This window comes from Crotalus tigris, unplaced genomic scaffold (genome assembly GCF_016545835.1).
Source record: "Crotalus tigris isolate CLP2741 ecotype Arizona unplaced genomic scaffold, ASM1654583v1 scf7180000023579.1091882, whole genome shotgun sequence".
Lineage (NCBI taxonomy): Eukaryota > Metazoa > Chordata > Lepidosauria > Squamata > Viperidae > Crotalus > Crotalus tigris.
This window is the reverse complement of record NW_024100054.1, coordinates 92,841-119,235: the sequence shown is the minus strand read 5'-3', so window position 1 is coordinate 119,235 and position 26,395 is coordinate 92,841. Positions and strand designations below refer to the sequence as shown.

At 37.6% G+C, this 26,395-nt stretch overlaps 1 protein-coding gene across 3 annotated transcripts in view; it reads left to right on the top strand.

Annotated features, from left to right (window-relative positions):
* Positions 1–26,395, top strand: part of GLI2 (GLI family zinc finger 2) — a 250,144-nt gene that overhangs the window by 169,461 nt on the left and 54,288 nt on the right. The gene's annotated exons all lie outside the window — the stretch shown is intronic.

Genomic DNA, 26,395 nt, shown 5'->3' with positions numbered 1-26,395 from the left:
AATAAAGCATCTAGTATTTGTAGTTTTGAGGGTTATTGAGATGTAATTTAAAGTGCTTCTAGACTAAAAACTGCTAGATCAGGGGTTCTCAACCTTGGCAACTTTAAGACTTGTGAACTTCAACTCCCAGAATTCCTCAGCCAGCAAAGCTGGCTGAGGAATTCTGGGAGTTGAAGTCCACAAGTCTTAAAGTTGCCAAGGCTGAGAACCCCTGTGCTAGATGCTTTATTTGTATAGAAACAAACATTCTCCAATATTGGGCCACGAAACCTCTATAGAGTTCATTGGGATTTCCCTGGAAACAGGCTTGCCTCTGAGTCCTTATTCATTCTGAAAATTTTTCTGGAGGTGAAGAGTGAACAGAATGGAGCCATCCAGAGTATCTAGGTAAATTCTGCAAATCCCATGCACATGAATAAAAACAAGTCTCTTGTTTTTAAACCTCTAGAAAAAAATACTATTCATTAAACAAAGAATTACAAATCAGAAATTAGTAAGAAGTGCAACAGAGGCAAGTTTTTGCCATTTTTAATGTTGTAATGTGCTTAGTTTTATAGTTTTAATATGGTTTTGTAAGTTGCTTTAACTTTTGGTTGGGAGCTGCCCAGAGTTAGTTATAAAATGGGCAGCTTTATAAATGTTTTAAATAAATAAACTAACATTGTCGGTATTGCTCTTACACTGAAATAAATGCTGAGGATCTCTAATAGCCTTGTTGTTGGTATTGTTGTTCCTTCTTTACTACTCATTTATCCCAGCAATTCAGAGGGTTTACTGATTAATTTTATTAGGTGGGAATCTAACTAATCCATGAACCACTGAGACCAGTTGTCCTCAAATACACCACAAATCACCCAGTGGTTTATTACATATTATCTTATTAAGCAGAAACTCTCTTTAGAGATCTATTTAATTAGTTATAGATGGACTACTAATTTCCAGCCTCTAAACACTCAGTGCCCCACAAGAGTAGTTGCACCCGTTGCTAATAACTGGTTTGATTAAAAAGATGAAGGCACCAATGTAGGCCAGCTCACCTAGTAGAATTCCTCTCCCTGATTGAAATGCATATGTTTAACCAGATTTATTATTTAGACATGAAGTTGCAGCCAAATAAAATAAAATGTTGTATTTAACTGTTTAAAAAAGTGACATCAACATTTTCAATTTACTTTGGTACTAGAAGGTCCATAGCAAGAAGCTGTTGTAAATGAGAGGCCTTTTCTGTCTCCTTGGCAGAAAATGTAGTGTGGAAATCAGAGAGGATGGTTTTCATTGATTCCAGACTGAAAACAACTTAAGAACAGGCTTGTATGTATGCTAATAGAAGAACCTGGCCAAGAATGAGCTGGAATGCACCCCTTAGATACAAACTGATAGGACATCAAGTCAGGAATAGAAATAGGAACTTGGAAGAATTCCATCATGGGTCTTCTGGCTAGAGAAAATAAGAAATAGGGGAGACATGATAGCAGTTTTCCAGTATTTGAGAGGCTGCCACAAAGAAGAAGGGGCCAGGTTGTTTACCAAAGCACCAGAGGGAAGGATGAAAATCAATGGTTGGAAACTGATCAAAGAGAGAAGCAACCTGGAATTAAGGAGAAACTTCCTGACAATGAGGATAATCAACCAGTGGAACAGCTTGCCTTCAGAAATCGTGGGTGCTCCATCACTGGAGGTTTTTAAGAGGAGACTGGGCAGTCACTTGTCTGAGATGGTATAGGTTCCCCTGCTTGAGCGGGGGGGCTGGACTAGAAGACCTCCAAGGTCCCTTCCAGCTCTATTCTATTCTATTCTATTCCATTCCATTCCATTCCAGATGAATCCACAGTAAGAGGAGCACCAGCAAAATGAATTTGATTGACTTTCTTCTCCTAAAAAAAATCTATGGAGAGAGAGTCCTGGGCAGCTGGATTTGTTTCATTAAATGGATTAGATGACTAAGACCTCTTTTGTCTTTTAAAATAACATGCATTTTCAGTAGTTTGAGGTTAATTACCTAGACCTGTGATGGCAAACCTATGGCACACATGCCAAAGGTGGCACGCAGAGCCCTCTGTGTGGGCACATGCGCCATCACCCCAGTCCTAGGCCTTCAGCTGGGTTTTATAAAACCTTTTCACTTTAGGTCTCTGCCACCATGTGCAAAAAAAAAAAAAGAGGTTCAATCAATTTCAACTTCTTGTGGAAAAATAAAAATCTTGCAGAGTTGGAATTAATTGATTGAACTTTTTAGTCCCACAGTCTGCCGTTACCACTGTAGCCACGTCCTCCCAATGGGCCACACCCACCCAATGAGCCACACCCACCCAACGAGCCATTCCCACCCGGCACCCGACGATATATAAGTGAGTTTTGGGTTACAGTTTAGGTATTCGGTCCCTAAAAGGTTTGCCATCACTGACCTAGACTTTTCACATTCTGCCAATATGACTATGCAACCCTATCTTGTTTCACAAGATACAAGTTGTGAAGAAGTTTAATCCCTAAATGATCTCTCTCTTAGAATTTTTATTTTTCAAAAAAAAACATTTTTTATTTTTTATTTTATTTTTATTTTAAATTAAATTAAATTAAATCTTTTATTTATTTTATTATTTTATAATGTATAATTTTAAAAAAATAAAAATATTTTGGTTTTGAATATTTTATTTAAATAAATAAATAAATTTAATAAATAAATAAATATATTTCGAGTCAGAACAACTACTTTATTCTGCTTCACAAAGGAGGCAGTAAATTACTTAAGAGAATAGTTCTTTCCATTGAAGTTTCTCTCACTTTATTTTATTATATTTTATCATTTTATTTAAAAAAACATTTAAGTTTGCTACATGGCAGTTATATTTATTTTGTCATTGGAATTGTGGGCCAATCATATTAGGCAATTGAAGGCCATTCTGGGTATAAAATTAGAAGTGTGGTAGAACATTTTCAGATGAACATATTTTATTTAATGGCACAAGCCTTTGTAAATTGAAACTCACTTCATGAGTTATTTATGCTATTTAATAGAAAGCTGGTGCCAGGTTGTTTCTGAGTTTTGGCTACCATGAACTAACATGGCTCTTCTGTTATCTGGCCATAAAAGTGACTAAATACAGCCTGTTGTTATGCTGATGATACAGTATATGCTGATGATAATTCTTGTTAAAAAAAGTCTTTATTTGTAAATATTTGAAATTAATATTGATATTAAAGATGATTAATCTCAGTGAGTTTAGGACAGGGGTGTCAAACTCAATTTCATTGAGAGCTGCATCAGCATTGCGGTTGCCCTCGGGGGCGAGTGGGTGTGGCCAGGGTAGGTGCAGCCTACTGGGTGGGTGTGGATGGAGTGGGTGTGGCCTACTGAGTGGGTGTGGCCAGCTCTACATCATTCGCGTCAAGGGTGCCTGTGGGGGCCTGAGCAGGAATGGGACAGATCTGATGGTCTCTGGCAGAAGGGGGTGGGACCAGGGCAAGTGCCAAGGCATGGTCCACTGGAGGAGCCTCACTGTTCCTCTCAGGCCATGTGGGGGGGGGCTTATGGAGCTAAGACTGAATACATTTCACATAGATGGCCACCACAAAATTGTACATTGGCTCCTGGCTGGCCTAGGCCAGGGCCAAGGCAGAGAGGGCCGTTTCCTCATTGTTTCCAGAATGGGTTCGCAGGCCACATGAAACCACTTCACGGGCCGCATCTGCCCCCCGGGCCTTGTGTTTGACATGTCTGGTTTAGGAGTATAGATAATGGTTGGAAAAACAAATGTTCAAGTAATACATGTACCTAGAGCAGTGGTGGCGAACCTATGGCACGTGTGCCAGAGGCAGCACACAGAGCTCTCTCTGTGGGCACGCACGCCATGCCCCGGAAATGGCAACCATCCCTCTTCAACCAGCCGCCCACTAACTCGCCGAGGTCCCACGTGGCTGGATGCATCCCAGCACCCATGCACTCACTGGCCTCTGTGTGCAGTGGCTGATAGTGTCAGGCAGAAGCCGCCCCGGCCCCTGCCTCACCTTGCCCTGTGACAATGGCACCCTCACCTTGACATGCCTCACCTCGCAGGACGAGCCTCTGGCCCACCGCCCCACCTTCCAGAGACCCCCTGGATCTCCCCAATCCTGCCCGGCCCCCACAGGCATCCCTCCCCATGAGCAACATTGAGGTGATCACGCCCACCTTGGCCACACCCACCCAATCTGGCATGACCACCACAGCCATGCCCACCCAGTGGGCCACGCCCACCTGGCACCCAGCGATAAATAAGTGGGTTTTGGGTTGCAGTTTGGGCACTCGGTCTCTAAAAGGTTTGCCATCACTGACTTAGAGGGATTCCTTTGTAAAGGAAAGACCTTTCAGATTATTTTAATTTTATACTCTATGGAATCAAAATTGGACTGGCCTAGAATTCTTATTCCCATGTATCTGAAAGCCATGCTCATGGGAAGCCCCAAGATAGGTTGGTTACTCATTGATTGATTTTATTTTATTTATATTCCCACTTTTCTTCAGGAGCTCAGGATAGAATATATATTGCTTTTTCATCCCATTTTCCCCCTCAACATCAATCCTATGGAATAGGTTGGGCTGAGAGGGAGGGGGGAGAGAGAGAGCATGGGGGAGAAAGAGAGGGGGAAAGGGAGAGAGAGAAAGACTAGCTCAACACAGGAAGCCTTTATTGATGGGCTTGAACCTTGATCTCCCAGGTGTGAGTCCAACACCTTCACTATTATATCATGCTGGCTCAGAATACCACTGAAGTTGAAATCAGGATCATCAAGATATGGGAAGAACAGACTATCTTTCTAATTTTGGTTTATTTCATAAATTTAACTTGTATACTGTTGCCGGACTGATTGCATATCATTTCAGTAGATACTTTCTTACTACAAAAAGGTCTATAGAAGACATTGTCATTGGTTAATGGAAAATGGAAAACTGAGTCCTGTTTCAGAATTCTGAAGGTTATTTCAGAAATGATAGGCGTATAGACGCAATTACCACTATACTTGTTGGCAATCCTGTGGAGCCTTCCAAGTATACCAAAAGTCATAAGAAGACTTTTGGTATACTTGGATTAATAGAAAACCTGGGTTTTAAGTACAAAACTGACATTTCATCAAATGTATTTGGCTAAATTCTCAGTAGGTCTCTGGTTGTATGTGCAATATTCATCAGTGTTGGATTAGGAATAATCATGCAAAAAAGCTAGTATTCAATGGTGCTATATATTAGGAAATATTTTTGAATGAATCATTTCAGTATTTATATTATGTCATTACAACCATAATAATTAAAACGTATATATAAAAAAGGAATTTTGTTTCCAAACTGCTTCATACTTTCCCTATGGGAAACCATGATAGTCTTATATTCTAAAGAAAAATGAAGTCACGAAGCTTGGGCTTTATGATTAATATGATCAGAGCCTGAAATAGGCTTTCCCAATTCATCATGACCATATTCTAGCTGTCGACTTCCTTGCCTGTTCCAAATGTATCTAATTACACGAACACTGCGCCGCAAATTAAGTGTAGTCTCATTTGTTGTCAACCACAGAGTCTTATTATCTGCCTGCTGCTTTGTGTCAAAAGTTTGTTTTTTAGCTGCTTAACATAACTGGACTCTATATTCTCTTTTATCACGGTTTGCATATCGCCCAATGAGTGGGAGTTATTTCATCCCAGCTGTTGAGAGGACGGGTTCAGCTGGAGTTCCAGTACAATTTGGAGGTGCACAAGGAAAGTTGATTTCCTGTATTGAGAATGTGACCCGGAATTAGAGCAGTGCTCAAAGAGCATGTTAACATCCAGTTAATAAATAGGCAGCAGGTAAAGAGATTTGCATTGTGATTTCTTTCATTGGATACTTTTTTTGTTTGTTATGTTTCAAGAATGTTCCATTATCCAGACAAAGCTGAAAAATCCTACATGTTCCTCTCAGGGACACAATTTTTAAAATCCCTGCTCATTGTTTCTCACCACCACATTTGCAAGACTGTTCATTGGCAGGGACCTAAGAATCAGGAGCAAAATGACTTGAGAGGCCAGAGAAATTGAGACTTCCCTCTAGAAATCATGCCCAAATTGATTAATGGAACCAGGGATGACTGAAAGTGAAGAGAAGGGTTCCCTTCATTACCGTATATGCCGGCGTGTAAGGCGACTTCCGCAAGCATTAAAATCGGCGCCAAAGATGGGGGTCATCTTATACGCCGGGTCGTCTTATACGCCGGAAATACTAGTAGTTTCCGGTGTATACGACGACATTCTAGGAATGCGACTCGGCGCCAAAGACGGGGGTCATCTTATATGTCTTATACGCCGGGTCGCCTAATACGCCAGATATACGGTATCACCCGATTTCAAAGCTAATGCTGTATGCACTGAAAAGTATTGTAATCTGATTTGATTTTTTTTAAAATGGGAAGCAGGATACAAATGTTTTAAATAGATAATGTGGCATATTGCCCTGCTCACAAACCAGTGCTAGATGCACTCATTTTTGAATCTTCAAAAATGATTTCCACACTGGGTATTGCAAATAAAGTTTAGGTCTATAATCTAAAGAACAAAAGAGTTGGAAGGGACCTTGGAGGTTCTCTAGCGCAACCGCCTGGTCAAGCAGAAGACCCTATACCAGGGCTTTTCAACCTTTTCACCCATTGTACCACTTTTAGGATATGGCAACATCCGAATACCACCGGTCGCCTAGCAAGGTGTCAAAAACTTGATGATCAAAAAAAAAAAAAAGGAAAAAAGTGATAAAGTACAGGTAGTCCTCAACTTACAACAGTTTGCTTAGTGACTGTTTAAAGTTACAATGGCACTGAAAAAAGTGCCCCCCAAGCCACCGCCGAGCAAGACACCTACCTGCCCGCCTGGCAACGCTCTTCCTTCTGTCCGAGGTTTTCATTGTGAGCATTTCTGTTGAGGATTGGCAGCAGGAGTGGGATATGGGGTGTTTGGCTTTTATTCCCCCCATCTGCTGGGTGGTTGCAGCAGGTTTTGGTCACTTCACATGACCCTGGGACACTGTGACCATCATAAATATGAATCAGTTGCCAAGCATCTGAATGTAAATCACAAGACACTGGAGATGCTTCAACATTCCAGCTGATCAACGCTTCTTCTGGGCTCAGCAGAAGCACCAGGATAAGCACTGAGCTCCAGCTGAAGCCTGGCGCTGATCCTGGCACTTCCACTGAGCTCTGACAGCCCTAAAGAAGTTCTGATCCTGACATTTCCATAGAGCCCTGACAGCCCTGCAACTCCAGCCATCTCTCGTTCAGGCTTGTGCGGTGTTGTCACCGGTTCAGTTCATTCCCCTCCCCCACTACCACTTTTCTATGATGGTCGTGTACCACCTGCCAGGTGCCAATGTACCACAGGTGGTACCCGTGCCACTGGTTGAAAGGCCCTGAGATAGATCATGTTGCACTGTTTTTATTAACATTTATTCTATCGATGTTCTTAATCACTAATGGATTTCCATTGAAATGTGCATATGCACACATAAACATACAGAAAGAAAACACTACAGACTCATTTTCAGAGTGCCAGTGCTTACATGGCCAAACAACAACAACAGCAACTATTCACAAGAGGCATTAGCACAGTTAGGGAACCCACCAGGTTTACAGTAAGATGCAGAGGTAGGAAGAAAAAGGGCCTGTGAAGGTTATGCCTATTCCAGAGTCCACCAAGCACATTTTAATTCACATTTTGCTGCATATATCCCCCAACCCCACGAATATCATGTAGCCCCAAAGATGAATTTGCCTCAATTGTATTCCTTTTCTTTGATACACATTGTTTCAGTTCTCAATTCTGAATTATCTTTAACAGTCAGCTGCCCAGAGTTATTGTGAACTTGGGCACCCTGAAAGTGAACTACTAACTTATTGTTTAATTTGCACATCTATAAAGGAAAGGATGGGGGGAGGAATGGAAGAAGTAGCTAAAATGAAAATTTTATCCAAATTTTGAAATATTTCTTCCTTAATCCTGCAGCCTGAAATCAATGGGATCAGACTCTTTTTTTTAAAGAACTATATAGAATTCAACCCAACCAAATGCTAATAATAATTTCCAAGTTTATGAAGTTTGTTTTAATCATTGCTGTGATCTTTCCCAATTACCTATTCATGTGAGCTTCTTTCCCTCACCCACCGAGTCTTGCACATACATGCATGCGCGCATGCACACACATGCACGCACACAAGAGATTTTGACAAAAAAATCCTAATTCAGCTTCTTTGGACCAAAAAAAAAAAAAAAAGAGCCCAAAGGCTAATGCATTATAAGCTCCCTGCTATATTTTGACTTAGCAAACGATTCTTCAAAGCAGCTGATTTCCTGTGGTTGAAAGTTGTCAGACACCATGAAATAGAAGAAGAAAGGTAGCATTGTTTTCAGGTTGATGTCCTGGCACGTTTTTAGGATGCAGTTTCAGCGCTGTTGTTGTTATTCGGACAGCACTATAAAGCTGACTGGTGAAGTCCTTAATACAGGAAAAGATCCTCAAGTGTTGCCGCTATTTTTTTTCCCCTCCATCAAGCAAAAACTGAAAAACAAACATTTGATGGGCTTCACAAAGAAAGGAAAACAGACTGAAGCCCATGTTACTTTGTTTTTGAAGAGAAGAGAAGTTGGGGGAGGGAGGTTACATTTTTCTACTGTGTATTCTAGTGACCTCTATCTCTTGTCTGTTGTACTTGTTAGATGCTATAATCTTCATAACTCAGGTAAAAGGAGTGGGAAAACAAATAGAAAAGCCATTGAACTGAAACAGTACCTCTAACACCAGTTCTCTGCTTCAAGACTGCTGGGGAATATTCGTAGATTAAGGATTGGATTCTATCATTCACTGTCCGGGTTTCTATATGGCTGGTTGAATGCTGATTTATTTCACCCCCCTGCTGGATTTTATCTCTTCTTCTTGCTTTTTTTCCTTTGATTTACGTGGCTGTTTTTATTAACTTCTGCTTTTCCATATGGAAAATCACATGTTGTTCTGGATAGTAAAAGTGTTTTTACTTGATTTAGATTTTTATTGGGCATTCACTACATGAATTTTATATTTTAACAATTTGCAAAAAGTTTGGAGCTTATTTTTCTCAATCTTTTTTTTAAATTTTGGATCAAAATATCCAGAAAATACCTCCCCTGCTCCTTTGTCTGGTTTTTTTTTATTCTGCTTTGAAGAACTCTCTTCTCTACTACATAGAGCAACAACATATCAGATTCCAAACAGGGAATGAGGCTGACACTCAAAATAGACTGGTAACATGTAATTCTTAGCTGAAAGCTAGTTTAAAAGGTTTGATGAACTCATAAAGGCTGTAGAAAACATTCAGAGAAAAAAGTAACAGGAAATAAATTAAAGCTGCAAAAGGAATGTGATTAGAAAGCAATAGATTTGCTGGTAAGAAGTATAGACTCAGACTTAGAATTAACTGTGTTGACTCCATAAGCTTCCCTGAAGTTCAAGCCTGCTTTCTTATACAACAGCAGAAAGCTGTCTGAGTGGATAAATGATATATTGGTCTTTTTTAAGTGGATTGAAGGACATTGGGGAATGGATTTATAGCCCGTAATTGGGAAACAATTTCATCTGGACTTTTTGAGGAAGATAGACTGGCTTTGGAGATTGGACTTATTATATTTAATCGGACAATTGATAAGCGATGCTATTAAGAAACAAACATGGATATTTGATCCATGATGAATCAGTGCTGATTCTTGGGGTGATTTTGGATAGTTAAGAAGCCATGGTAAATTTTCTATGAATTAATTATAATAATGGTTTATTAACAGAGGGTTTTGAATTTTTAATCTTGTCTTTATTATTGTTCATCCTGTTAATTATTTTGTCATTAGTATATAGAAGACAGGTTAATAAGTTGCAAATAGAATTAGTAGTTTGGTAGTTTAAAATTTTGGGGGGCTGTTTTGCAAGGGGTGGAAAACTAATATTGCTGTAATATATTAATCAGTATTCAACAGGGGGGATAATATGTGTATATGTGTTATTTTTTTAATGCACTTTTTAATGTCTTGTTTATTTTATGTTTTTTCTTTGTTTGCCTCTTTAAAATTTTTTTAGTGTTTTGTATTTTAACTTTTTTTGAATAAAATAAAAAATAAAATCAGTATTAAGAAACAGCCCTCATTAGAGAGAAATCTACCTAGTATTTCTTCAGAATAGTTTGTGCTGTTTTACCAGCAAGATTAAACTCTTGCATTACTCTTTCCAGTTGAAATGCATTGTTACAACAAGAATATTATAATTTTGCATTACCTCTTCCTGTATGTTAACATGCCAAAATAAATATGTATTTTAAATTATAGCACTGTAAAATTTTAAATTAGGCATTACTTAATCATTTTCTGCATCACATTCTGCCTGTTGTGGGAAATTTATATTATCCCAATATCTGTTCTGTCATGCTAGCATTTTCCAGTCTTTGTATATTGTCATTCTAATTTGACACTGTCTTATTTGGTAGGCTTCCCCAATCTAGTTTTCTACCAAGTCCTAAGACAATAGCTATCAGAACTCTACAGCTACAATGCCTATTAGCCATTCTAGCTAAGAAACTCTGTCAGTCTCAACTTTTTTAAAATTACTTTCGCCCACTAATGATTGTAGGAGCACGGCAATGTCTTAATATTGTCACTAAAAGGGTAAGATCATACTTTCAGCCCTTGGGGTGAGAATTAGAATTGTTACTCAAAATAGATGGATAAACTCTCACAAGAGCTAAAATGTACTAAAATTATACTTATGCTATTGAATATTTTTTCTAGAGTAATGATTTCCCAAAGTTTGGGGTAAATTAATGGACACCTTGCTATAACAAATTCAAAATAAATTATCACGCAGTCTGTCCTCTTATGTTTTCTTTAAAGTATTTTGCATTGGAGTTTCCCAAGTTTAAGGAGGGAAAGAAAACAATTACGGTACCATTTCTTATCTCTAAGCATAGGTTAAAAGGGGGACACCCATTGCTTTAAAGTCACTTTTTATAGAAGGAAACTCGTAAAACAGTTTAATTTCACAACAATATCCCAGCAAAGTTCCATTGTACATTGTTACACATTCTTCTACAACATTTTTGTTTTTAAAAAATCTTTAGTTTCTTTTGATTGATGGTTCTTCATTTTTTCAGAACTGGAGTTCCTTCAAGACTCAGTGTTAATACTGAATAAGCTAAGCGTTGGGTTCTTTTTTGTTTTGTTTTGTACATATGTGCTGAAAGTTAGTAACTCGTTAAATACTGGGATGTTTGTACACATCATTTTTTTGAATTTTAGCTTTACCCAGGAATAGCTATAGATCTTCTGATATGGATTGGAATGGTACTGAAAGGAATAGACTGCCCTAGGTAAAATTATAATGGTTTTCATGATAATAATACAAAACAACAACAAAAAGACCCATTTTCTTAAAAAGCTGTGTCTCGTTCGAAGCCAAAGCCTAAAGTCAGAAATGTTTATTTTTGTGATGACAGTTCAAACCTCTATCAAAATTGTGTGGCAGTATTAATCCCTAATATTTTCTCCAAATATGGCATTCAAAAATACAGCCTCTGTTTTCTAACTACAGATGCAAGTCACTAGTTTATATGAAAATTATGCTTATAAGTGAACTTCACAGCTTTTTATATGTGTTACTATGGAACAATATTTGAAACTGAATTGAAATTCGCAAATTCAGCATACTGAATCATGTTGAAATTCTTTTTAAAAGCCTTGATGTGTTCTGGAACTAATATATTGTTTGATACTACAAGTAATCCATTGGCCAATGACAATGGGAAACAAGCTTTAGCTTGCTCTTTAGGAACATTTTAGAGATCTTAGAAATGGCCACATCACTATTTTTCATTGTTGTTGATTCCATGGGATTAACCGTCACTGAGGAACATAGTCTTCTCTAGAAGATCCTCTATGGTTTCATGATGAAAACATTTGAAATTAGGAAGAGATGAGTCAACCCAATTAGACTGCTAGACCATGTGGTTTGAAAGACTGTATACACTTTAGTCTAGTGTAAGACCACCTAGGTGGTCTGTGGTTACAGCAAGCCTGATTTGGCAGAGGTCTGGATCTGGATGCTTTGCCAGAATTTCACTCAACAAAATATGCTCTTGGGGGAAAAATCAAGAGGAAGGTTTGGGTGCTGATCAGACTAATCTTCACATCTGTACTGTGTTTTGGCTGTTCAAAATTCTTTTGAACGGATGTCTGGAGACCTTTAATTTGATGCTAAGTCTGAGATGCATACTTATATTTTCCATGTGTCAGTCACTGATTTTGCACCACGCTGTTATTTTAACTGTTGATAATGGAATTAATTAATAACAAAGCATAATATCTGATACACTTAATCTGTATTCCTAAGCATAAATGCTTGGTAACAATTTTCACTGAAATCAGATGAGCTTATCTCTTGAGTAAGTATGGAGAAGATTGGATCCTTAGTCTATTTCTTGTGGTATGGTGCTATAACACCAGTTATGTTATTTTAAAGAACTTCCCTTAGCATGGATTCTGGAAATTCTTTAGATTTGCTTGTCTATATGAGCCAGATGCGGAATGGGAAGTGGCTAAAAAAATTTAATAAGATCCCACAATGTGACCACATGGTCAAAATCATTGCTGCTAGAGCAAAGGATGCAAACTTGTGGTTAATACATAAATAACATGAAAAGAAGCAATTTTCTACTTTGTTTTTACTTTGTGGCCAACTTTTTAAATCTGCTTCTGCTTAATGGTCATTGTGCCTGCCTCTTCTTATAGTTCCACACACATGACCTGACTATGCAAAGTCTGAATTTATCTCCTTGTTACCTTGCACCTCGAAAAATAAAAACAACATGGAAACAGTTGTAACAGCTTTGCACTTTAGGAAGGCCATAAGAAGAGCCTCATGATCAGGCCAGTCTTTACTTTGGGATGTTGTTTTTGGTCTGTAACTCTGCCAATAGAGGAGAATATTTGTAGCTCAGGGTTGAGGAGTCCTTCGTGCTCTCTGAGCTTGGTTGTTGTTTGGGTAATAAAAAGTCCACAAGGAAAACACCAAACTGTTTCTAGAATGGTAAATCCAGGGCTTTTTTTTTCATAGAATGCCCAGAACGGAGTTCCAGCACATTTTTTGGATGGAACCTTGTAGGGTAGGCAAGGCAGGTTGTATGACATGTGTGAGTTCCCACACCTCTTTTTTTTTTTTTTTTTTTTTTTTTAGAAAAAAAGCACTGGGTAAATCACTGGAGTAATCTCCAGCCTCATTCTTTTCAGATATATTGGGATTATTCTGGAAATTACAGTTTTTATAGATCTTTAGATTGCTATAAAAGATGGTGATCAATTAATAGCAGTGCCATACAAGAAATAGGAAGGAGTTAGGTGTGGATCTGACTATTTAGCCATTAAAAGGAGAAGATGGCAGTAAAATAAATGGAGCTAGCTAGAAAAGGGGATAATATATACTACTCACAGCAGGCAGACCCTGAATTGTACTTCCGCTTATTCTCAGGTTAAGGAAGAGTATATGAAAAGTTAATTCTAAGTATCTACCTGCTGTTAATTATTTATTTCAAATGTGAAGATATAAATTTAGGAACGTTGGTTACAATTCATCTCCTGCATACATGGTAGGTTGTGCAAAAATATTCATGAACAGGGAACAGGAACTCGGAAGAAGAAAAGAATGAGAAACAAAGTAGAAGGAAACACTTCCAAGAGCCTTTTATAATTCAGAAGTTCTCTCTCTATATGATTCTTTTCAAATTCCTCAAATCCTCATTAGAATCTCATAGTTTGGATTATTCTATAAGGATGCTTAGAACTTTTCTTTTTTACATGTAAAATATGGCACCTCACTGGAAACTCTGAAATACTGAACTTTATGGACATTTTAATAGCCATGGTTGCAGATTATCTGCTGACACTACAGTAAATGGTTTTGTGTTTTCTTTCAAAACAGGCAAAAATTAAGTTCAGCATTTTTTAGAACTAATCAAAAGATGATTGCAGATAATTGCTGTGTAGTAAGACAAAACAAGTTAATTAATCCACCAAAATGTTCAGTTTGGTTGGCTAACCTTCCCCAAAGCAAAACCTGATATTCATCATTTATATTTCTCATAATATCCCCTAATATGTGGTTTTCTTAATCACCAAAGCACACAGATTGTTTCTGCCCTCCTAGTTAAGTATAGATTTGTATGCATGTATACCAAGTCCTTCTCTTATGAATTTTCTGGATCTCTGTCTTAATTTTCATCGTCCTTTACTATTAGGGCAAAACTACATTGAAAAGTAATCGTAAAATTCATCAAGGGCTCCTTGACTTTATTAGGTTTTTAATGAAGCAGTGCTTTGCACCCATTTATGTCAAAATGCAAACCTTGGGCCAGTCACTCTCTCTCAGCTCAACCCAACAGCCCACCAAGGTAGCTATTGTGAGGAAAATAGAAGGAGGAGGAAGCATTTTGTATGTTTGCCACTTTGAGTTATTTATGAAAAATAATAAAGGCAAAATAAAAATCACATATAAAAATGGCTTGGGGAAAGGACTGATGGGAAGAAAGCAAGGTTCCTTTTTGCCAGATCCACTAGACCAGGGGTAGGCAACCTTGGCTCTTTTATGACTCGTGGACTTCAACTCCCAGAATTCCTGAGCCAGCACAGCTGAGCACAGCTGGCTCAGGAATTCTGGGAGTTGAAGTCCACAAGTCATAAAAGAGCCAAGGTTGCCTACCCCTGCACTAGACTAACAGTATTCACCCCCCCCAAAGCTAATCACCTGCATTTGATTAGGTGCAACACAATAGGATCTGTATTTGTATTCCAACATGAAAGAATTGCTTTCAAGGAGAAATTCATGTCCAGGTGACCTAGGTTGTGGGGCAACTAGTCATATCTTTGATGCAATTGGAATTTTATTTTGGACTACAAGGCTTCCCTCACAGCACCAATGGACAATTAAAAGCACTGCTGCAAGACAACCAACATGGGACCAGTCAGGTCCCAGCAGAAATGCATGCAATCTAAATATCAGCCAGCCATGCTAAGTATAATTGTTCACCAGGTTAATCCATTCTAATCACACTAACACTAAATTGCACTATAAGATTCAAATTACAGGAAATAATAGTGACATTCTGTTTGCCTACAGCCGGTGGCAGCAGTTGATTGACTTTGTCTAATACCCCACAAACTAAGCATAATCAAAGTGGTTAGTATTCAGATGAGAGTACATTGGGAAATTCCAAGCTGTAGGCTAGATTGAGAAATTATATATTAAAAAGTTTCCTGAAAGAAGGCATGGCAACCCACTTTACATTGCTGCCAAGAAAACTGCACATGGGCATGTTCATAAAGTTGGCAGCAGCAAAGCTTACTTCAAGGCAGTCTTTAGTTTTTGCTCTACTTTGAGTAGCCTTCATCTGAAATATGTTCAATTCTAGGTACCAGATTCCCCAAAAATATGGGCAAACAATGTTTTTTTTCCATAACGGTAATTAAAAGGATGAAAAGCCAGGAATATCAGCAATTGTAGTTTGATGAGTCCACACAATATGGACACAATATAGATGTCATAACAAAGATATGCTCTTTTATTTAGGGAGGAAAAGATGTGATTAGTTCATCTCTTGTGGAGAACTAGTTAGTGGATCTCTTTGTGGCTGTTATACAAAGGACACAGATATTCATGGCCCCACCCAGTCCCCTAGTATTCGCTGAAGAAATTTGCATAAATCCAGTTGTTTGGATTTATGCCAGATTGGATGCTACTCAGTATGCTTAAGTCTTCTGTTATATTATCTAATAACATCTTTTTGGTAGTCTTACTGTTTATCTTCTAAGTAGATAAGCTTCTTGGATCTGTTTACACCAGTGTTTCTCAACCTTGACCATTTTAAGGCATGTGGATTTCAACTCCCAGAATTCCACAGCCAGCATTGCTGGCTGTGGAATTCTGGGAGTTGAAGTCCACATGCCTTAAAATGGTCAAGGTTGAGAAACACTGGTTTACACCAACACTTGCATGTTATTTTTTTTTCCTAGCTTGTTTTATAAGGGACTCTAATGTCTCTAGCCTGCTAATAATTACTGAGATCATAAATGCCTCTCCTTTTAGCCGAGTTCCTGCCACTTTAAAGGAAGCAATGATTAGAACCTTGTTTAAGAAGCTATTTTTACATTTGATTAATTTTAACTACAATAGGGCAATAACAGATTGATTGAAAAGGTAGGAATGCTCTAGTTCTAAAAACTAAAGGAAAACAACAATTTAGAGCTTTTCAGACCCAGATTTGACACAGGTGCAGCTTTAAGCATCCTATCATTTATATCATATATTTGAGTAGAATTACATTTGGGTTGGAACTATTTAGCTGAATTTTTCTGTAAGCTCTATATAAAGTTGTTGCTAATTCAGTATTCAAGTACAAATTTATAGAGTGTTCTCTTGGATCCAACCTTGACACTAGACAATATATAGTGTCTATAGCAAAATAAATTTTGTTGATAAACTTATTCCATCACTATCTGAACAAGCAAGAGATTGCATCATTGATACAAGCATCAATGTTTATTTGTTTACATATTTATCTAATTTTTATTTTATTGCAATCAAAAAGACTCTCAGTGGTAGTAAAACAATTTAAAATATCCCTGGTAAAATGGGTTGTTGTTTTTTTACAGAGAGCAGAATCTCACTCAAATTGGGATCACTTTATTCAAATAGTGATAATTTACATTTCATATTTCCCCTCTTTTTCCATACTGGTTGTTTGATCATGTGCCATCAAGTTGGTGTCAATTCTTAGTGACCACATGGGTGGATTTTCTCTAGGATTTTCAGCACTGATGCTGTTTAATTCTTAAAGTATATTTATGTAGCTGTATTAAGCATTATGCTGAGCAATACATTTTGTATTTTCCTTATTTATAGATCCCAAACTTAAGTGCAGAAAAAAATCTTTTTGCCAGGTTCCAAAATATACTAATTAAGAAGTTCTTATTTATGCTGGAATTGCTCAGTTTTTCATCTCGTTTTCTTTCTCTCTCTGGCTGCTAATTAATCAATCTGACTGTTATGTTTTGTGAAGTTCACAAGATTTTTATGGTGCAATTCCTTACATACAGTCTTAAGTAAGACCATTGAGCTAAATAGGATATACCTCCTAAAGAAGGATGGTAAGTCCAATATAATCTATGATTAATTAGCAGGGAATTTCAGGAACTTGCAAACAGCAAAGATTCATGAAGGACTATATTCAAAATTCTTTAAAAATAGGTCATATTCCACTTTAAATTAGTTAAATGGTGTGGGGTTTTTTTTACTCTAGACTAAGCATGTTTTTTTAAAAAAAAACTGTTGAATGTTTTATGTAAAGAACATAGCTTATAATAGCTATTTGGCTAACATAGTGGCTGACATCATGCTACTTGCTGACAGCCTACCATAAACATTACGCTGTGCAAAAATAAGAGCTCTGTCCACTGCTAAATGGTAAAATTCGTATGCATCCATTGCAGAAATTTCAGAACATAAAGAAAATTTGAATTTTGTTTATTTCAACTTCTCTTTGAAGCAGCCATAATATTAAATGCATGGGTTTAGGAATATACATATATGTACTATATTTGGATGGTTTTCTGCGGAGGGGGCCCAGATTTGTTCCCTTACTCCCACTGTCCTCTTCATGTATTCATCCATTTACGTATTCTTTCATTTCCTCTCTTCTCATATTGCAGGCCCAAGGAATAATTACTTAATAATTATACTTTTAACTAATACATAATAATTAAATAAACATACTTTGCACAGTGCTCAGAAGAAATGTTGATCAAGGTTACTAGCACATAGGTTGAGTTTAATAAGGCAGTCTTACTGTTACTTTTAGACATAAAAGTCGTTTTTAACATTTTTTTCTTCAAACTCAAAAGGAATAGAATATCCCTTATAGCAAATTGATTTCATAAAGAAATACACAGGTATCTTAAGTAATAACTGATCCAGTTGAGGAGCAGGAAAAACAAAGAGAGAACTATTTTCTGCTATTTGTTTATTGTCCAATAATTTAATCAAAGTCCGGAAGATAATATCTCAAAAGAAGAAAAACATTGGAAAATGTACTTTAAAAATAAACTAAATGAAGATTGGGCATATATTTTTTACATTTGCTGTGTTTACTCTGTTTATAAACAGAACATAATATAGTTTTAGTTACACTTAATTGTAAATAAACTAAGTATGATCTCAATTTATCTAAGGTGGGACTTAGATAATATTTGGATGAGAAAACTCCAGGGAATATCAAGGCTATGCACTAGAACAGAAAATAAACAACAATACCACCAAAGACAGCAGTAGCAAACCATTTCCCTGTTATTCCCCAATACATCAGATGGACATAATCTACAAAGTTGTCAGGAGATGAGTTTTACTCAAAGGACACTTAGTTTTATTGGTCCAAGGCGTAATGAAAGGAAAAGTGAATTTTGAGGGGGACTATGAATAAAAAAAAATTGTTGGCATCATGAAAGCATTCTGGAATATGGTTTTCAGATTAGGGCTCATAAGGAAGAAACATATTTTGGTAAGCAGAGGACCTTCAGAAATCCGAGAAAAAGAAGCAAATGCTTGCCCCCCTTCAGATGTGTTGAGACTACAATGAACACAGTTCCAAGCCAGCATTACTGATAGTCATCTAGAAATTTCAGATGGAAGTTGTAGTTCCAGTGAGTCTAGAAGGCATCAGTTTAAGGGAAGCTGCATACGGCCATAGAGTTCTTCCTATGTTATAATAGTCTAGAATAGGGGTTCCCAACCCCCCGGTTCATGGACCAGTACTGGGCCACAGCATGCCAGCAACCAGTCTGCACAAACAAGCAAAGTCCCATCTGTGGAATGCAAGCGGCACACAAAACCACTTACCCTCCAAAAGGTTGGGGACCTCTGGTCTAGAAGGTGTCAATTGTGATTTCTTGCTGAGGCTCCATGAGAGCAGCACACCTCTCAATTATTCCTTAGATCAGCCATGCTTTTCTGATAGCTGTACAGAAATCCAAAGAGCTCCTCCAAACAATAGGGGAATTAATTCCCATGCTCCTCTTGTAAGATTGCACATATAAAATCTGCATTATATATAGTAATTAATCCAAAATAGTAAAAGTGTTGGTTACTTTTCTGCCTCCTATAGTTAATCGATTGATACAAGCAATACTCTTGCTTTTTCAGCTAAAACACACACACAAACACAATTTTAAAAAAACACACACACAAATTAAACTCCAATAACTGGAGTTTGCCTGAGGTGATATTGTACTGCAGCAGTGACTTCACAAAGTACATCTCAATGAGTTGATATCTCTTTCTAGAAACAATTTTATAACTGAATCTCATTAACAAACGACTGGGGTTTACTCAGTTAAGAAATCTGCTTTTCGTCAGATTCAAACAGTGATTTCTTTATTACCACTCCGCAAAAGGAATGACGGTTTGGAGCTGGCGCTGAAGGAAGTCTGGTTGAGCTTACAACAATGCTGTAATGGAAACAGGGTGATCTTGGGGTCAGGCAGAATGGTATTTGTATACAGATATATGTCTGCCTAAGAAACTAAGGTATGTGTGTCAAGAGAATGAGAGATGGGGCCTGGCCCAGATCTTTCCTTCAGCTAGAGGAGGCTGTTTCCATTATAACACAAAATTGCTACTTGTCAGTAGGTGGGTGGATAAGTCCTCGACTTATGACCACAACTGAGCCTGAAATTTCTGTTGCTAAGTGGGACATTTGCCCCATTTTATGACTTTTCTTGCCGCAGCTGTTAAGTGAATCGTTGCATTTGCTAAGTTAGTAACATGGTTGTTAAGTAAATCTGGATTCCCTCCTGACTTTGCTTGTCAGAAGGCTGCAAAAGGTTATAACGTGATCCCGGGACAGTGCAATCATCATAAGGAACCATCAGATGCCAAGCATCTGAACTTTGATCCTGTGACCGTGGGGGGATGCTGCAACGGTTGTAAGTGTGAAAAACGGTCATAAGTCACTTTTTTCAGTGCCAGTGGCTAAATGAATTGTTGTAAGTCAAAGGCTACCTGCATAATCCTTTTGGGTATTAATTGCAACCAGCATTAAACACACTGATTTCAATGGTCATGTTAAACTACTTTGTTTTTGAGGTCAGTGGGCAATTTAAGTGTGGCTGCTTCGTGGCTGCTATTTATTTCTGTATTACTGTGTTAAGTTTACTTGGCATTTACTGAAGAACTGCAGTTGCATATTGAGGGATTATAATTAAAGAGCCTAGCCGCCATGGCCCATTCTTTGCCTTTAAGAGATCTTGCCACAACAGGTAGTTCTCAACATACGACCACAATTGAGCCCAAAATTAATGTTTTTAAGTCAGAAATTTGTTAAGTGAGTTTTGCCCCATAATGCCCCATTGACTTTGCTTGTCAGAAGGTTGCAAAAGGGGATCACAGGACTCTGGGACAGTGCAACCGTCATAAATATGAGTCAGGTGTCAAGCATCTGAATGTAAATCACGTGACTATGGGGAACGCTACAACCGTTGTAAGTGTGAAAAATGATCATAAGTCATTTTTTTCAGTGCGGTTGTAACTGCGAACAGTCACTAAGTGAATTGTTGTAAGTCGAGGATTACCTATACTAAGTTGGTGCACCTTGGGCCTTTTCAATCAAACAATGCCGTTTTTCAGGATCCAGGAAGCGAGCCTTCACTACGGAGACATCTGTTCCTGGGAATAATATTATCCCCAAGATCCATGTGGGTCCCACCCTGATGGCATTCCAGAAGTTTTTAAAAACATAACTGTTCTCCCAGAAGTTTCCGTAGGTTGTTTGTGAAGGTCAATTGTGTCTTATGTTGGAGAGATTTTGTTTGTCTGGACACATTGGATCTTCTTCCTCTTAGTTCTTTTTTTCTTTTTCTTATTTTTAATGCAAGCTCCCCAGAGATGTTGGAGTCAGGCAGCCTCCAATTTTTTAATTATTATTATTTTCTTATGTATTCAAAGAACAAAAGGAAATTATTTCTTGACGTAGCCTTGTTCTTCACGTAAAAAAGCGAACTCTGTTCCTTAAACAAACTGATGATGTCCTAAAGTTTTCCTATTTCTGAACAACCTGTTTTTCCCCCAAATTCTGGGGTAGGTTGGTGGTATGCTCATTTGATGGGAACAGTTTTGGTTTGATTGCGAGAGCCACCCAGGGCCATCTGACAGTGAGATGGACAGCATATAAATTAAACAAAATGAATGTTTTTCTTTCTGTTATATGAAGGTTCCTCTTTGTACATTTTTTCTGCTTTTTTAACTACTGTATTAATTTTTATTGTACATCACAGAGTTGGTTTTGAGTTTGGGTGGGTTTCTAAATTGAAATTATAAGTATAAAATATAATAAGAGCTACACTTAATATTTGCCAGCTAGACTGAAACTCATGAACAGATTGAGGTCCCATCACATATGTGGACTGGGGGAGATGTAATTGAAACTTCTTCATTTTTTTTGTTTTTTACTTGTTAGGACATAACTTGCAGTATTCATGTGTTTCCATTTCAAAATGGCAGGACACTGGTTACCAGTTTTCAGTCCTGGATACTTTTGGGGTGATATGCAGGGTTGGGGCTTAGAGTCATTCACTCATGTCCTAAACCCACAAAGTATAATGTATTATTTTGACAGTTGAGATCAATGGGAAGTTCCTCCTTTTCCTGCCTAACATCAATATTTGTTCTTTATGTTGGCTAAGATATGTAGGAATTGAAGCCCTGAACATCTGAGGACTACAAAATTGCCTATCTCAGCAATAGGCTGAACTAATGTTTATATATACAGATATCTTTCATGCTTTCTTTTTTAAACTAAAAATCACTAACAAGAACATTTAAATAGTCAGGCTCTGGCCCCATTGCTGAAGGTTTGTGCAAAAAGGTAGAGCTTGTAGAATTTCAAATGAAAAGATCATGTAAGAAAGATAATTAGATAGAAAAGGATATTAGGCTGAAGCAGATTGTTTACTTCCTTTGATGTAGCATAGAAACATATGCCTGTAGAATGGGCTGTGACGCATATTAAACAACAACAAAAATCACCATTATTAAGTTTGAATCAAAGTTCTATCATTACCACATTAATTTAATTAGATTTCAGAGATTTCAGTTCTAATTCTTGTCTTTGAAGTTTTCTTTCTTTCTTTCTTTCTTTCTTTCTCTCTCTCTCTCTCTCTCTCTCTCCTCCCTCCCTTCCTTCCATTTCCCATTCTGAATCAAATGATTCAGTGTTTGTTGATTCTTGTTACTAAAGAAATGCATGCTGAAATAATGTTGCTGATCTGAAAGATTTTAGAAGTACAGTATAGGCAACCAAATCAGGTCTATGCAAATTGCAACATTCAACTGAATAGAAACCCAACTTAACAACAAATAACAACATATCCAGCTTTTTGATTTGGTGGTAGAATGTGGTCAAGAGCTTAATCCAAATTATTCTCCAGGAACTTTGTATTATAGTTGAAATTTAGTTCATATCTGAAATTTAGTTCATATCTGCTTCAAGAGAATGGCAACAAGGTAGTAGAGATTTGAGGTAAAGGAATGATTGTCAGCCATCTTGGCTTCCAGGAAGAGAGACGTCTGCTGCTCTGGAAGTTGGTGCTTCATTTTTTTTCTTCCTCCTCCCAAGAGGTTGCCAGGTTTGCCTGTCTGCTATACTTCAGTTCTGTGGCATTGACTAAAACATCATACATTTGCTCCAATTTCATTTTGCTGCATCAAAGGAAGCACAGATGTTAAGAAAATTATGCTGCTTTTCTTAGACCTCAAAGATATAGGGAGCTGATGGTACTTCTGGAAATAAATGACATTCCTGATCTCCTACTGATTATATGTGTCAGGTGTCAGTTCCTAATATATCTTACTGCCAGTGCATTATTCCTGCACCCCATTGCACGCCAACTGCTGAGCATTTCTATGTCTGTGGAGGAATGTACTTTAGGCCCAACTCAGCAGGGGGGCTTTCAACATTGACAGGTAGGTGAGAACATGGCAGCAGCAGGGAAGACTTTTGACAGCTGGCGAAATAATCTGAGACCTTCTTCTCATGGCTGCAAATTAGGCTCCAAGTGAGACTCATCCTTTAGCCTGTGATCTCATCCTCTCTTTTGTTCCCAGGCTCTTCACCCAAAAAAAAAAAAAAAAAACCATAGATGCTCCATACACAGGCTAAAACAACTATAAAAATAGGCAGCTAGGTGATTTAGGGGAGTCTATTTTTCTGAATTCAGCAAACCTCACACAATTGTTGTGAAGAAGAGAGAAGAAGAGAACCTTATATATATGTGTGTTTTCTGAGGTTTTTGTGGGTGTTTGTATGTAGGTCTTTGGTTATTTGGGTTTTCTCCCGCGTAAAATTGGAAGTGTCTTGGTGATGTTTCGATGAAGTCCCATTTGTCATCTTCAGGCTGGTGTTCTCGGCTTCGTGCTTCATTGCTCCTAGAAGCACAAAGCCGAAAACACCAGCCTGAAGATAACGAATGGGACTTCGAAACGTCGCCAAGACACTTCCAATTTTATGGGGGAGAAAACCTGAATAACCAAAGACCTACATATATTTGTGTGTGTGTGTGTGTGTGTGTGTGTGTGTGTGTGACTATATATATATATATATATATATATATATATATGTTTTCTGAGGTTTTCGCGGGTATTTGTATATAGGTCTTTGTGTTCGGGTTTCTCCCGCATAAAATTGGAAGTGTCTTGGCAACGTTTCGACGAAGTCACATTCGTCATCTTCAGGCTGGTGTTTTTAGCTTCTTGTGAGCAGCAAAATTCTTGCTGCTCAAAGCAAGAAGCTAAAAACACCAGCCTGAAGATGATGAATGTGACTTCGTCGAAACGTTGCCAAGACACTTCCAATTTTACGTGGGAGAAAACCCGAACAACCAAAGACCTACATACAAATACCCGCGAAAACCTCAGAAAACATATATATATATATATATATATATATACATACATACACACAAACATACATACATACACACACACTGCCTTAAGTTACACAAAATAAAAGTGGAAATCATATAAATAAATGAATTCCCTTTTGTATTGTCTAGTTTATACTTGCAAGTTGGGATGACCATACATCCAATACCATACAAAGTACATGACTGTGGTCAGTGGAGGCCTTGCATTAGCACAATCCAATTCTGTTTATGTCAAGTTGGCTATTGGGATCTCACTGGACCTTCATTGTAATTATTTTATTTATTTTAAAAGGTTGGGATTCTTTAGAAACTTGTAGGATATGGCAGGAAGAACTAGGATTAATGGACAGAGAAACTCATAGAGATGCTCATATATTTTTCTAGTTCATAAATAGTTTGTTCTTTACTGTTTTCATTATGTAAGAAGCACCAGGAGGTCTAGGTGGATGACTCATGGCTGGAGGGGGTCAGACAGCAAATAACTTTAAAGTTGTAGCCCCAAACCCAGAAGAGATGTAAGTAAATGATCCAAGGAAAAGTGTAATTGTATGTGAGTGTCAGCAGTGAGGGAGAATTAATAATAGAGAAATATATTCTGTAATGATGAAAGAGAAAGTATTGAAACATGCATCCAATTAGTGGAAAGACACTGGCTTCAACTCTGATGGTGAAAAAATGAGGGATTAATAATAGAAAAGTTTGAACTTAAAAATGTTACTATCTTTCATTAAGCAGGTTTGTAAATTTTGTATAAAAATCCAATGTTTAGCAATACATTGATTTAAAAGTATTTAAACAATTCCTAAGGCAAAATAATCTTGATACTAGAAGTATTGATTTACGTACACTTAATGGTAGAACAAAATACATGCATTTTGTTGAATAACATAATTGTAAAACAATCCTTCTACACCTAAGTCACTCTAGCTTTATTATCAATAAATTAACTCTGTAAACTTCATGATACTGTTCACAATTATTATTGAACATTGTTCATTTTAGGGATTGTTTCACTAATGCTCATTATCAGATGAAACGGTCTGTTCTGAGAAGAAGTTGTTTATAATAATCTTCTTTTGTAATGAATTGCCCTATTTTTTAAAATGCTTTGATATTCTCTAGCATTGCTTTATTTTCAGGTATAACTTTTGTTTTAATGACTATGAAATACAACAGTGATGATCACAACCCATTTCTTGGTAGAGCTGGCATCCCTGGTAAAACCTGGATCCTACCATCTTTTATCCTCATTTTTGACCAATGTAGACATCATCTTTTCTGTGGGGCAGGAAGGACTCACTTTTTCCAAGATAAGCCATAGGCAAAATTGATATGCAAATCCTGGATCTTGTTAATGGGCTTTAGATGTTGGTCTCCTAGTTTGATCTGAATTGATTCAAAAAGCTCATGAACTACATAATACATAGATTCAAGCAGCTATCAAAGACATTCACAACCCTGCTGGGAGAAACCGGGTATTGATGAAAGAGAGAATTTATTGTGTATGTAAGAGAATTTCTTTCAAGGCTTATGTATTAAGGCAGGTTTCATGGCTCAGGGAAGTCTGGGGCTGCTTTCAGTTTACCCCCACTTCATTTTCCCCACTGCAGTCACACACTTCAATTTAGCCTTCATCACCATTAAATTGTTAGATGTTTTGTTAATGACATCACTCTTTTTTAAAAAATCCTGTTTCATTTTTTCCAGATGGGATTAAAATTATTTGTAATGATCTCTAGCTGAATCTGAAATGCAGGCTTTTATTTGCTTTCTCTCTCTCTCTCTCTCTCTCTCTCTCTCTCTCTCTCTCTCTCTCTCTCTCTCTCTCTCTCTCTCTCTCTCTCTCTCTCTCTCTCTCTTTCTCTCCTCTATTAGTTCTTTTCTACCAGCATGAATTAAACTACTAGATTTTGCACAGTTCTTTTATTACCTGTAGCCTTTCCTGAAACAGGAAGCTGGACCTTTGCAAGCGTAGAGATATCACAGATAAAACGCTGTTCTGTTTATAGGTACCATTCTATGAAACTGGGCATTTGGAGTGCTATATTTCCAATGGAATATTAATAACAATGTTCTTCAGATGACCTTGCAAATTATTTTAAATTGCATACTTGCACCCCTAAACATTTATCTTTAAATTACAGCTTCAGTTTTCCCATTGCCCTTGGTGAAAGGGTAGAAAAATTGTGGCCCTGCAGATGTTACTAAACTACGATTTCCAGCTGTACTAGCCAGAATGACCAATGCACAATACACGCTCCACAATTGGCTTGCGACAAGCAGAGTTAATGGAGAAGGCATAAGTCACAGTCATGTGATGTTTCACTTAACTGCCACAGTTAGTTGCTTAATGACTGAAGGGAAAGTTTCG